The sequence below is a fragment of the Tamandua tetradactyla genome, chromosome 3, assembly GCF_023851605.1.
Source record: "Tamandua tetradactyla isolate mTamTet1 chromosome 3, mTamTet1.pri, whole genome shotgun sequence".
Taxonomy (NCBI): domain Eukaryota; kingdom Metazoa; phylum Chordata; class Mammalia; order Pilosa; family Myrmecophagidae; genus Tamandua; species Tamandua tetradactyla.
Window position 1 is genome coordinate 18,431,100 of NC_135329.1, and position 14,100 is coordinate 18,445,199.

General features: G+C 38.0%; 1 protein-coding gene and 1 pseudogene across 3 annotated transcripts in view; one reads left to right on the plus strand and one right to left on the minus strand.

The window, feature by feature from the left end:
* The window catches only part of HOOK3 (hook microtubule tethering protein 3), a 176,191-nt gene that overhangs the window by 41,020 nt on the left and 121,071 nt on the right, over positions 1–14,100 (plus strand). The window lies entirely within an intron of this gene.
* LOC143676695 (S-adenosylmethionine decarboxylase proenzyme pseudogene) lies at positions 11,182–13,436 on the minus strand (annotated as a pseudogene).

Below are 14,100 nucleotides of genomic sequence, written 5' to 3' on the forward strand. Positions count from 1 at the left end.
CATTCTGTTCTCATGTGTTTGGGTTGTTTAAACTAGCTATCCAGGTAGGCTGATTTAGATTGTGTGTTACAGAAAATTTAGGTTTTAGGCACAATAAACCTCTCTGCCTTTGTGTGTTAGTTTGCTAATGTGATATACCAGAATGTGATATACCAGAACTGGCTTCTAAAAAGGGGAATTTAATAAGTTACAAGTTTGCAGTTCTAAGGAGGCAAAAGCGTCTAAATTAAGGCACCAACAAGAGGTTACCTTCACTCAAGAAAAGCTGATAGGTCAGGAACACCTCTGTCAGCAGGGTAGTTGTGTGGCTCACATCTGCTGGGCCTTTGCTTCTGGACTTTGTTGTGTTCACCCTTTGTTTCTGTGGGCGTTCCTCACTTTACTTCTCCAGGGCTAGCTTTCATCTCTTGGTTTCCCTTGGCTCTCTCCAGGTTCTGGCTTGCTTAACAACCATGGCAATGTCTGATGGACTCCAAGTATCTCCAAACATCTGTGTTTCTGTTCTCCATGTGTCCGCATCTATGTCAGCTCTAATGTTAAGTTTCTGTTGGCTCTGAGGCTTCTGTCATTTCTGTCTTTTCTCCAAAGTGTTTCCCCTTTTAAAGACTCCGGTAATCTAGTCAAGACCCACCTAGAATGGGGGTGTCACATCTCAATCTAATGAAAAGGTTTGGGCACATCGCATTTCCTGGAGATAATCTAATCAAAAGTTTCCAGCGTACGTTATTGAATTAGAATTAAAAGAAACAGCCGCCTCCACAAGAATGAATCAGTATTGAAACATGGCTCTTCTGGAGTACATAATAATTTAAACCCAGCACACTTTGGTCTTATACAGTAAGTGAAGCTCAGCATACATACACTATCATCTTTTGCCATATATTCTTATTCACTTTAGTCCCAACCAAATCGGCTTCGTTTTTACCTCTAATTGAAGCCTGATCTCTCTTTTGGTTACTTTAACTGTTTTCATATGTAGCAAGGCTTACTTTCAGAGCTGCTGAGCTCTAGTTCTGAATCTTAGGTGTCGCAGAGGTATTCAGGGTTCCAGAGAAATACCAACTTATACACATAGCTTAGTGTCTCAGAATCTAGAAATGTACTTAAAACTTTGAGCTAAATATGGCTGCTATTAGAGTTTATAATCTAGGCTTCAATTTTCTTATAAGTATTTTCTGAAAGAGGTCATAGCATATTTGTTCTTTTGTTTCTGGCATATTTTGCACAATACATTGTCCCCAAGGTTTATTCAGTCTGTTGTGTGTCTCATGACGTCATTACTTTTTGTAGCCCCACAATATTCCGATATATATATATCACAGTTCACCTTTCAGCTTCTCAGTCATTGTACTCTTTGGCCCCCTCTATCTATTGGACATCATGGGTGATGTCCATAGTAAACACTATGTCTAACAGTGTCCTCACTTAGCTGTTCAACAATCAGCACTCTCAATTTTAGACAGTTTTCTTTGGTCCAAAGAGACAAAGAACCGATGAACACAGCTCTAGTAGTTGATCAAAATCTCACCTAATCAGGTCTCCCCCCCCCCCCCCCGCCGCCAATTATTTACCCCTCACATTGCTGCAGTACTGTTGCTGTCTTCCTGTTAATTATAGGCCATAGCATATAATATTAGTTTTCCCCCATACCCCTCTATTATTGACTCTTTATACAAGACCAAACCTTTGAAGGAGTTCATGTGAGAGCTTATTTTTATTTGTAGAGTTAATTGGGATACATGGCACTATGTATCCCTGTTCAATCATATTCATCTTCAATATGGCAATTATGCTGGTTTGAATCTATTGTGTACCCCAGAAAAGCCATGTTTTAATCCTGGTCCAGTCTTGTAGGAGAGACCATTTCTTTGCATCCTGATTCAATACTGTAGGTTGGACTCTATTGATTAGATTTTCTCCAGGGAGGTGTGACATACTCAATTGTGGGTGTTAACTTTGTTTAGATGGAGATGTGACTCCATGCATTCCAGGTTGGGTCTTGATTTGTTTACTGGAATCCTTTAAAAGAGGAAACATTTTGGAGAGAAACTACAGAGTTGACAAACTACAGAGCCCACAGAAACCACCGAAGCCTCAGAGCCAACAGAAACTTCACATCAGAGCTGACACAGATGTGGACATGTGGAGAACATAGACACAGATGTTTGGAGATGCTTGGAGCCCAGCAGACATTGCCATGACTTCTCAAGCAAGCCAGAACCTGCACAGAACCAAGGGAAGCCGAGAGATGAAAGCCATCCCTGAAGAAGCAAAGTGAGGAACTCCAATAGGAACAGAGGTTGAAGGCATCGGAGCCCAGGAGCAAGGGACCAGCAGATGCCAGCCACATGACTACCTAGGTGACAGAGGTGTTCCAGACCAATTGGCCTTTCTTGAATGAAGGTAACCTCTTGTTCGTTCCTTAATTTGGATGCTTTCACTTCCTTAGAACTGTAAACTTGTAACTTATTAAATTCCCCTTATTAAAAGCCATTCGAGTTCTGGTATATCGCATTCTGGTAACTTGCAAACTAACACAGCAGTGTTACTTATAACCCCATTAAGCAGCTGCCATGACTTATTTCTGCTCCCTTACATTGAAGTTCAGCTTCGTTGGATATTCTTTCCCCTGTCTCTGCCTTCTGTGTATGTCTAGGTTCCTGCATTCTACAGTGTAAACCTTTGACATTACCTTTATCAGAGTCATAATAGCAAAATCATACAGTATTTATCCTTTTGTGTCTGACATTTCATCAGCATTATGTCCTCAGATGCTTTGGGACCTCATCTTGTCTTACTGCTGCATACATTCCATCGTTTGTATATACCACACTTTGTTTATCCACACATCTGTTCATGGGCACTAGGATTGTTTCCATCTTTTGGCAATTGTAAAAAATGTCAACTGTCATTTTTTTGTGCAACTGTCTGTTCGTGTCACTGCCTTTTAGCTCTTCTGGGTATGTACTGATTATTGGTATTATTGGGTCGTAGGGCACCTTGATATTTAGTTTTCTGAGAAACACCACACTGCTTCCACAGCGACTGTGCCATTATACATTCCCACTGGCAGTGAGGTGCTGTCTCACTGTCATCTTGATTTGCATTTCCCTCGAACCTGATGAAAATGAGCCTCTCTTCTTGTGCTTTTCAGCCATTTCAATGTGCTGTTTGGAAAAACGTCTCTTCATATCCTTTGTCCATTTTATAATTGGATTGTTTGTTCTTTTGTTGTTGTTTTATAACTTTTTTATTTACACAAGATAGCAAACCTTTATCAGATATGTGGTTTCCAAATATTTTCTCCCATTGAGTTGTCTGCCTCTTCACCCTTTTTGACAATCCTTTGTGACACAAAAGCTTTTGATTTTAAGGAGTTCCCATTTATCAATTTTTTGTTTTGTTGCTTTTGCTTTGGGTGTAAAGTTTAAAACAAGCTACCTTCTATTATTAGGTCTTAAAGATGTTTCCCTATATTTTCTTTTAGGAGTTTTATAGTACTGATACTTACATTTAGGTCTTGAACCATTTTCAATTGATTTTTGTATAGGGTGCAAGGTAGGGGTCCTCTTTTCATTCTTTTGGCTATTGATATCCAGTACTCTCATGCCCATTTATTGGAAGGACTGTTCTGTCCCAGTTCAGTATATTTGGGGACCTTATTGAAGATAATTGGCCATAGATTTGGTGGTCTGTCTCCAAATAGACCTTCAGTCAATTCCATTGGTCAGTACTTCTATCTTTGTGACAGTACCATGCTGTTTTGACCACTGTGGCTTTGTAGTACGTTTTAAACTCAGAAAGTGTTAGTCTTCCCACTTCACTTTGCTTTTTTAAGGTAACTTCAGCTATCCAACATCTTTTTCCCTTCTAAATAAATTTGATAACTAGCTTTTCCAAGTCTTCAAAGTAGGTTGTTGGAATTTTGATTAATATTGCATTGAATGTATAGATCAGTTTGGATAGAATTGATGTCTTAATGAAATTCAGCCTTCCTATTCATGAGCACAGAACATCTTTCCATCTATTTAGGTGTTTGATTTAACAGTGTTTTTTTTTATTATTATTAAAAAAATTAACAAACAAAACATTTAGAAATCATTCCATTCTATATATATAATCAGTAATTCTTAATATCATCACATAGTTGCATATTCATCATTTCTTAGTACATTTGCATCAATTTATAAAAAGAAATAAAAAGACAACAGAAAAAGAAATAAAATGATAATAGAGAAAAAAAAAACTATACGTACCATACCCCTTACCCCCCGCTTTCATTTACCACTATTTCAAACTGAATTTATTTTAACGTTTGCTCCCCCTATTATTTATTTTTATTCCATATGTTCTACTCTTCTGTTGATATAGTAGCTAAAAGGAGCATCAGACATAAGATTTTCACATTCACAGAGTCTCATTGTGAAAGCTATATCATTGTTCAGTCATCATCAGGAAACATGGCTACTGGAACACAGCACTACATTTTCAGGCAGTTCCCTCCAGCCTCTCCACTACATCCTGAACAACAAGGTGATATCTACTTAATGCGAAAGAACAACCTGCAGGATAACCTCTCGACTCTGTTTGGAATCTCTCAGCTGTTGACACTTTGCCTCATTTTACTCATCCCCCTTTTGGTCGAGAAGGTTCTTTCAGTGTCTTGATGTTAATTCTCAGCTCATTCTAGGGTTTTTCTCAGTCCTTTGATGCTGAGTCTCAGCTCATTCCAAGATCTTTGTCCCACGTTGCCAGGAAGGTCCACACCCCTGGGAGTCATGTCCCATGCAGAGAGGGGGAGGGTGATGAGAATGCTCATCATATTGGCTGGAGAGAGAGGCCACATCTGAGCAACAAAAGAGGCTCTCTTGGGGGTGACTCTTAGGCCTAAATTTTAAGTAGACTTGACTTGTCTTTTGTGGGTTTAAGTTTCATGTGAACAAACCCCAAGACTGGGGGCTCAGCCTATAGCTTTGGTTGTCCGCGCTGCTTGTGAGAATATCAAGAATTCAACTTGGGGAAGTTGAATTTCTCCCCACTCTCACCATTCCCCGAGGGGGGCTTGCAAATACTTTTCCAGTCATCAAATCATTCTGGGATTCATCAGGGGATCACTCTGGACAAACCAACAAAATCTCAAGTGCTACCTGAGATTCCAAGTACTTATGACATTCAATCAAACTATCTACATGAGTTATATTAGGAAATGCTCTAGTCAAAATCTAAATTTTGTAACAAACATTTTTTGCTTTTGTCTTACACATAATGTGACATTTTGAAGTATTAGTTATCTATTTTCAGCACCCTGCAATAATGACAATCCTTTTAACAGTGTTTTTGTTGTTGTCTGTGTACATGCCCTTGACATCCCTGGTTAAGCTTATTCCTAGATACTTGATTCTTTGGTTACTATTTTCAATGGATTTTTTCCCCCTAATTGTCTCCTCAACTGGAATATTACCTGGGTAAAGCATTAATGATTTTTGTCCATAAATCTTGTATCCACCACTTTGCTGAATTTGTTAGCCCAAGTTGCTTTGCCATAAATTTTTCAGGGTTTTCCAAGTATAGTATCATGTCATCTGTAAATAATGAAGATTTTACTTCTTCCTTTCCTGTTTTGATGCCTTTTATTCCCTTTTGCCTGATTGCTCTAGCTAAAACTTCTAGTACAATGTTGAATAATTGTGGTGACCATGGGCATCCTTGTTTTGTTCCTGATCTTAGGGGAATGCTTTCCATCTCTCACTGCTAAGTATGATGCTGGCTATGGGTTTTTTCATATATGTCCTTTATGATATTGAGGAAGTTTTCTTCAGTCCTACCTTTTGATATGTTATCAGGAAAGAATTCAGAAAATGCTGAATTTTGCCAAATGCTTTCTTTTTCAGCATTAATCAAGATAATCATGTGATTTTTTTTCCCTTTCAATTTCTTAATGTGCTATATTACGTTGATTTATTTTCTTATGTTGAACTACCCTTGCATTGCTGGTATAAACCCCATATAGTTGTGATATGTGATTCTTTTAATGTTTTGTTAGATTTGATTTGTTACTATTTTTTTTTTTTTGAGAATTTCTTTCGTCTGTGTTCCTTAGTGAGATGGCTCTGTATTATTCCTTTCTTTATAGCATCTTTATCTGATTTTGGTAATTAGAATGCTATTAGATCATAAAAGAGTTAGGTTGTGTTCTGTCTTCCTCTATTTTTTTGGAAGAGTTTGAGGAGGATTAGTGTTAGCTTTTTGGAATGCTTGATAAAATTCACCTCTGAAGCTGTTTGGTCCTAAGCTTTTCTTTGTAGGAAGATTTTTGATAACTGATTGAATCTCTGCTTGTAATTGGTTTATTGAGATCTTCTGTTTCTTTTCAAGTCAGTATAGCTAGTTCATGTATTTGAGGAATTTGTCCAGTTCATCTAAGTTGCCTAGTTTGTTCGCATAAGTCATTCATAGTATTCTCTTATGATTTTTAAAATTTCCTCAGGATTCATGGTAACTAACCCCCTCTTGTTTCTGATTTTATTTTCATTCTCTTTTTTTTCTTTGTCAGCCTAGCTGACAAAAAAAATCAATATTTTATTGATTATCTCAAAGAATTAACCTTTGATTTTATTGATTGTTTCCAATTTTTTATTCTCCAGTTCATTTTTCTTGCTTTAATCTTTGTTTCTCTTCTATTTACTTTGGGATTAGTTTCCTATTCTTTCTCTAATTTTAGCAGGTGAGCAGTTCAATCCTTGATTTTTACTTATTCTTGGTTTTTAAGATAGGCATTTAGGGTAATAAATTTCCCTCTCAGCACTACCTTTGCCACATCCCGTAAGTTCTGATATGTTGTATTCTCATTATCATTCATCTCCAGATATTTGCCCATTTCTCTAGCAATTTATTCTTTGACCCCCATGATTATTTAAGAATGTGTCGTGTAATGTCCACTTATTTGTGAAAGTTCTGGTTTTTTTTTGGTGATTATTAATTTCTAGCTTCATTCTGTTGTGTTCAGAAAAAGGGCTTTGGATAATTTCAACCTTATTAAATTCATAAAGACCTGTTTTGTGTCCTAGCATATGATCTGTCTTGGAGAAGATTCCATGAGTACTAGAGAAGAATGTATATCCTGGTGTTTTGGGTATAATTATTTAGGTCTAATTCATTTATTGTATTGTTTAAGTTCTCTTATTTCCTTGTTGATCCTCTGTTTGGTTGTTCTATCTATAGTAGAGAGCGGTGTATTGAAGTCTCCTAGTATATTATTGAAATGTCTATAGCTTCCTTCAGTTTTGCCAGCGTTTGTCTCATGTACTTTGTAGCTTCTTGATGGAGAGCATAAACATTTATGATTGTTATTTCTTCTTGGTGAATTGTCCCTTTTAATATGTAGTGTCCTTCTTTGTCTCTCATGAAGTCTATATGTTCTAGTTTGCTAGCTGCCGGAATACAACACACCAGAGATGGATTGGCTTTTAATAAAAGGGGATTTATTTTGTTGGTTCTTCAGAGGAAAGGCAGCTAACTTTCCACTGAGGTTCTTTCTTACGTGGAAGGCACAAGATGGTCTCTGCTGGTCTTCTCTCCAGGCCCCTGGGTTCCAACAGCTTTCCCCGGGGTGACTTCTTTCTGCATCTCCAAGGGCCTGGGCTGAGCTGCGAGTGCTGAGATGAGGAATGCTGAGCTGCTTGGGCTGTGCTACATTGCAGTCTCTCATTTAAGCACCAGCCAATTAAGTCAAACGTCACTCATTGCAGCAGATACGCCTCCTAGTTGACTGCAGATGTAATTCGCAACAGATGAGGTTCAGGTACCGTTGGCTTATGTCCACAGCAACAAGACTAGGTATGCGCACCTGGCCAAGTTGACAACTGAATCTAACACACTATATTTAAAGTCTTTTTTACCTGATATTATTATAGTGTTCCTGCTTTCTTTTGGTTACAGCTTGCATAGAACATCTTTTTCCATCCTTTTTCTCTCAATCAATTTGTGTCCTTGGGTCTAAGCTCCTTCTCTTGTAGACAGTATATAGATGGTATGCTGGTTTGAAGCTATTAAGTACCCCAGAAAAGCCATGCTTTAATCCTGATACAATATTGTGTGGGCAGCCGTTCCTTTTCATTCTCGTTCAGTATTGTAGAGCAGAAAATTCTGATTAGATTATCTCCTCGTCAGTGTGGCCTGCCCAATTGTGGGTGTGACCTTGTTTTTTTTATTCTCTTTTTTTTTTTTCGTTTCTTATTTGTGGGTGTAATCTTTTAATTAGATAGGATATGACTCTACCCATTCAAGTTGGGACTTGATTAGTTTACTTCCATCCTTAAAAAAAAACATTTTGGAGAGAGCTTAGAGCTGACAGAGAGAGCCATTGTTAAAGATTGAGACACAGATAGCCTGGTTCCTAAGCAAGGACTCACAGAAATAGTCGAAACCTGAAGAGAAGAAATCTCCAGCCCCGACAGATGCTAAGCTAAAAGATGAAACCTAGAGTTTTGTCCTGGAGCAGTGTACTGCTTTGAAATGATGTATGTCCCCTAGAAAAGCCATGTTTTAGTCAAAATCGCATTTCATAAAGGCAGAATAATCCCTATTCAATACTGTATGTTTGAAACTGTAATCAGATCATCTCCCTGGAGATGTGATTTAATCAAGAGTGGTTGTTAGGTTGGATTAGGTGAGAACATGTCTCCCCCCATTTGGGTGGGTCTTTAAGTTTCTGGAGTCCTATAAAAGAGGAAACATTTTGGAGAATAAAGGAGAATCAGAGAGAGCAGAGAATGCTGCAGCACCACGAAGCAGAGTTCACCAGCCAGCGACCTTTGGAGATGAAGAAGGAAAATGCCTCCCAGAAAATGCTTCATGAAACAGAAAGCCAGGAGAAGAAGCTAGCAGATGATGCCATGTTTGCCATGTGCCATTCCAGCTGAGAGAGAAACTCTGACTGTGTTTGCCATGTGCCCTTGCACTTGAGAAAGAAACTGTGAACTTCATTGGCCTTCTTGAACGAAGATATCTTTCCCTGGATGCCTTAGATTGGACATTTCTGTAGACTTGTTTTAATTGGGACATTTTCTCGGACTTAGAACTATAGACTTGCAACTTGTTTAATTCCGTTTTCTAAAAGCCATTCTGTTTCTGGTATATTGCATTCCAGCAGCTTAACAAACTAGTTCAGATGGTTTATATTTTTTTATCTGTTCTACCAGTCTGTACCTTTTAATTGGTGAGTTTAATCTGTTCATGTTCAAATTTATTACTGTGAAAGCATTTCTTGAGTCTACCATCTTATCCTTTAGTTTTTATTTGTCAAGTCTGTATATTGTTTTCCCTCTCTTTTTATCCTTCAAATTACCCTTCCTGGTAATTGAAGTAATTTGGTAGTCAATACTGTGCCCTCTTCCAGACCCCATCTCCTGCTAGTAGTTCTCTGTCAAACCAAGGCCCAGAACTCATGTAGGGGGTGCAGGTCTACTTGAGAGTCTATTAAAAGCTAGGCAGGAATGCCTGGGTAGTTCAGTGGCAGAATACCTGTTAGATTAGACTAGATTCCCAGCCCATGCTCCCTGCCCCCACCATAAAAAACTGCACCTTAGCAATAGTAGGCCCTGAAGCCAAAAGGAGACACCCCGAGAGATATTGAGAATGAACTCAGACTGGTGCCCACAAAACAGAAAGGGGAAAAAAAAGAAAAGCAAATAATGAGTTTGCCAGGTTGCATTTGCTGCTTCTTCCCAGCATATGGCACTCTTGAATCACCTCCTCCCCTCAAGCCCACCTCTTCCTCACTATGGTAGTCAACTGGGAAAGATGGCGTGCAGCGGGATGGCTGGTCCTAGCACATGGGACAGGGCAGTTGATCCTGGTGTCCAGTGGAACTGCCGCTTGTAGCCGTGGTTGGGATGACTGTTTACAGTATTACTGGTGGAGCTACTGATCCCAATGCCTGGCAGGCACAGCTTTTCACCATGGGTGGCATTTCCAGTCATTTTTTTCTCTTCCCTCTCCTGTTGCCCCACAGAGCAGGGGTGAAACCAGCCTTCCCTACTCTGCCATCTTCCTCTAAGTCAAGGTCGGTTTTTTTAAGTTCCACCATTCTAGTGGCTGTGTAGTGGGTTTAATTTTCATTTCTCTAAAGATAATGATGTTGAGCATCTTTTCATATATTTATTTGCCATCTGAATATCTTCTTTGGTTAAGTATCTGTTCACATCTTTTCCCTACTTTTTATTTGGATTGTTTGTCTTATTAATGAGTTTAGAATTCTTTATGTGTTCTAGATACAAGTCCTTTGTCAGATATATGTTTTAAAATATTTCCTGTTAATCTGGGTCTTGCTAGTATTGCTTAAACAAAGTATCACAAATCAGATGACTTAATAGAAGTGATTGTTTCACTGCTTAGGAAGCTAGAAGTCTGAAATCTGTAGGAGAGAATCCTTCCTTGCTTCTTCCTAGCTTCTGGTGGTTTGCCAGCAATACTTGTGTTCCAATCTCTGCCTCAGTAGGCACATGGTGTTCTCCCCTGTTTCCCTCAGTCTGTGTCCAAGTTCTCCCTACTTATGATGACACTAGTCTATTGGGCTATGGCCCAATCTAATCGAGTTTGGCCTCATCTTAACTAGCAAACATCTACAGATCCTATTTCCAAATAGGATCACATTCATAGGACTGACAGTTAGGACTTATATTTATCTTTATTTTAGTGGGAGAGAAACTTTAACTGCTATTGCAGAAAATACATCTATATGAAGTAGAAATTCATTTCAGTAACATTAATGGAGAATGCATTCTAGAAAGTGGAGGTACTGGATGTAAAATTCTGGTGGCAGTTTAATACAGCAGTCCCAGATGGTAAGTGGAGGTCGACATCTCATGAGAATGAAAGCCTTCTCTGTGGTAAATTTTGGGTGATACCTGGAGAAACACCATACTGAACATAAACCATATTGAATTATTTTCATAAGTGTTGTGAAGTTAAACATAGTAAAAGGTTTTTTCTTTCATGCTCTTCAGTTTCACAACAAGCGTGAACACAAAAGGAAGCATTCATGCAAGAAGTCTAACTCTTTGATATGATAATATGTATAATTCAGAATGATTACACCATGATTACAATCAGGGCTTCCTGCCACTACAAGGTTATAGAAGGCATGTCCCTCGATATCAATATTGAGAAATCCATGACCACCTTCCTCTGTATGTGTTCTCTTTTAGCTTTTATTTTTCTTAATCAGTTCTTCTGTTGTTAGTGCTTCTTTGCAAAACTGGTAAAAACAACGTTGTAATCATTAAACATAGCACTCTGATAGGCAAGAAGGACATTTAAAACCTTCCATCTCTAGGTGAAGAAAGCACTATGTGACACTTAGAGCTCTGTTTACAAATAGAGTGGCCACAAATTTTCCTGGCTTGAAGACTTCCACAACTTTCTAGATCAGGGCATTCTAGAAGATCTGAAGTAAATTTGTTTCAAAGCTAGCATAAGAAAATTCTGGTTGTGGAGTGATTTGAATAGTTTACTAAATTCCATCTGATCATGTTCCATTCATTAAATACCCACAAGGATTGAATGGTGTGGCATCAGTGACAGAACCTGGTAACGTGATGAATTCCATTCTCACATGTGACATCGTTTTCAGTAACACCGTCTTTCATATTTTATTGTCCATAACTGCTGCCATCAGGTCCACTCATTATAATTTCCAGGGTTTAATCTGACTGATTGCATGTAGACTCTCTAGGAAATCCCAAGCAAGAGTCAGAATTCATACATCCCATATAATGCATTGCTCCATTTGGGAAAATTGTATTAAGAAACTCTCTTCCTGGAAATTCTGGTTTGGATACACCTAGTGAGAAGGCTTCATGAAATTCTCATGAGAATAAAAGAGGCTTTGAATTGAATCAAACCCACTATAATCCTTAGCAAGCTTTAACTGACACACCAATGCTCTCAGTAAGAGGGTAATACCACATGTTTTCAAAATGAAACATCTCTTAGAGACAGACATACTAACCTCACTGAATACATAAGCTTTCTGCCTGTCAGTTATTTGTCACACTTATGTTTGAATGTTGCATACCCTTCAAAAGTATGTCCCATTCAGATCTTGGGATGGTGCAAAGCTCCCCAGATAATTGGTTTGCATCACACTGCTGCTGGGAGCACCAGATGTCCAGCATTTTCTTGGTCTCTGAAAAGATGTTCTGCTTTTATCATTGTGAGACTAATAAATAAGCAACAACCACAGAAAACCAACTAAATTAAGTCTGTTTTCCTGCCATTGCCACCACCACTACAGCTGTGTTACTAAAGTTCAGGTTCTTTTTTTTTTTTTGGCTCTAGTTTTATGTTAACTTTTTTTTTTTTAAAGAGATTTAAACTTTCCCTAGCTTTTTAAATGAAAGTTGAATCTGAGTCTGTTGGAAATAGAGGTGGTTTCAGTTCAGTGAGTCTCTTGTAGTCCACTATTTCCTCGTTATTGACAATAAAGTGTCCGCTAATGTTGCCAAGCATACTATAAGCTTGAACATGTGTTTTCTTGGACACAATTCGACCCATATCACTGTAGCTTTCCTTTTCATTTTCTTAATGGTGTCTGTGTCAGAACAAAAATACTTGACGTTGATGAAACCTAATTTATTGATTTTTTTTCATTTTTAGTTCATATTTTTTTATTGTGCTGAGAAATCTTTACCAAACCCAGGGTTACTAAGATTTTTCCTGTGTTTTCTTCCAGAAACATTATAGTTTTAATGCCTATGTGTAGGTGTGTGATGTATTTTGAGTTACTTTTTGCATATAATGTGAGGTAAGGCCATTTTATTTATTGGCTTATGATGATTGTTCTTGCACTTTGTTGAAAAGATTCCTTTCCACATTTTTAGGGCTTTGATGATGATGACCTGCCTAATGGACAGACATTATTCAAGAATGGTTAAATTCTTGTTCATTTAAATATTTTCTACTAATTTATCAGTCACTGAAAACTCTGTCCAAGGTTGAGTCTATTCTTTTATATTTGTATGAGAACAATTAAAAAATGAAAAAAAAAGCATTTATTGAATTTTCTTTCCTCTTTTGAACTTTGTGGTTTTAAAAAATTGCCATTAGACTTCATAAAAATTTTTGCAAAGTAGCCCCCATGTTGGACAGTACAGCATGTTTTTTATGAGACAGCTGGAACTTGAATGGACTGTTTTTATATAAAACCTTTGATCTTGGTGAACTTATGGTGTATGTGCCTAAAAACAATCAGTGCTTTTTCCTGATCCATCTTCAATTCCCTTTACCTTTTTGCTCTTAAAGAAATCTGGACTTCTCCTAATAGCACTGCTTCTGCTCCAGGCAAGTGATGACTATTTTTTCTCTCGCAGCTTTCATATACCATTTAGCCCAGAAATGGCACCCCTCAGTGCAGCTTCTAGACCATTCTCCTTCATCTTCCCTAATGGCTCCCAGTTTTTAATCTTACTCCTTGTTGTTTTCATTCCTTCTCATTTCTCAACAATTTTGGATCCACCGTCATGCTTTCCAGTATGACTATTGTCTAAATTCTTGGTTATTTGAATATGTTTTAGATTCCCCTTCATCTCCTTGCTTCTAGTTCTTGAACTCTTTCTTTCCATTGATCTTGTCTTCTTCTTCAGCCTCTTGTTCCTAAGCTCATACCCTACACCTTGTAATGATCAGAAATATAAAACCTCTCCAGTTCTGTATTTTCCATTATTGGATCACTACTTCTGATCTTTTTGCCTTGCTGTCTCTGGTACCAAGACTCCAATAACTATGCTTACTTACTTGAAGCATATTTTATATTTGGCTTCTAGGATACTGTTACACTCTCACTTTTCACCCTGTGTCATGAGTGATCCATAGTTTCTTGGCTGGTGTTTCCTCTTCCATTCTGTTTCTTCATGTTGAATTGTCTAAGGACTTAGGCTTTGCTCTTCTCTTTTCTATTTACAGTCACTCCCTTGATTTCATCCAGTCTCATGGGTTTAAATACCAGCCATATGCTAATGACTAATTTATATCTTCAGTACTAATCTTTCCTTTGATCTTTAGATTTGTCTCATTGTTTACTCAGCATCTCCAGATTGGTGT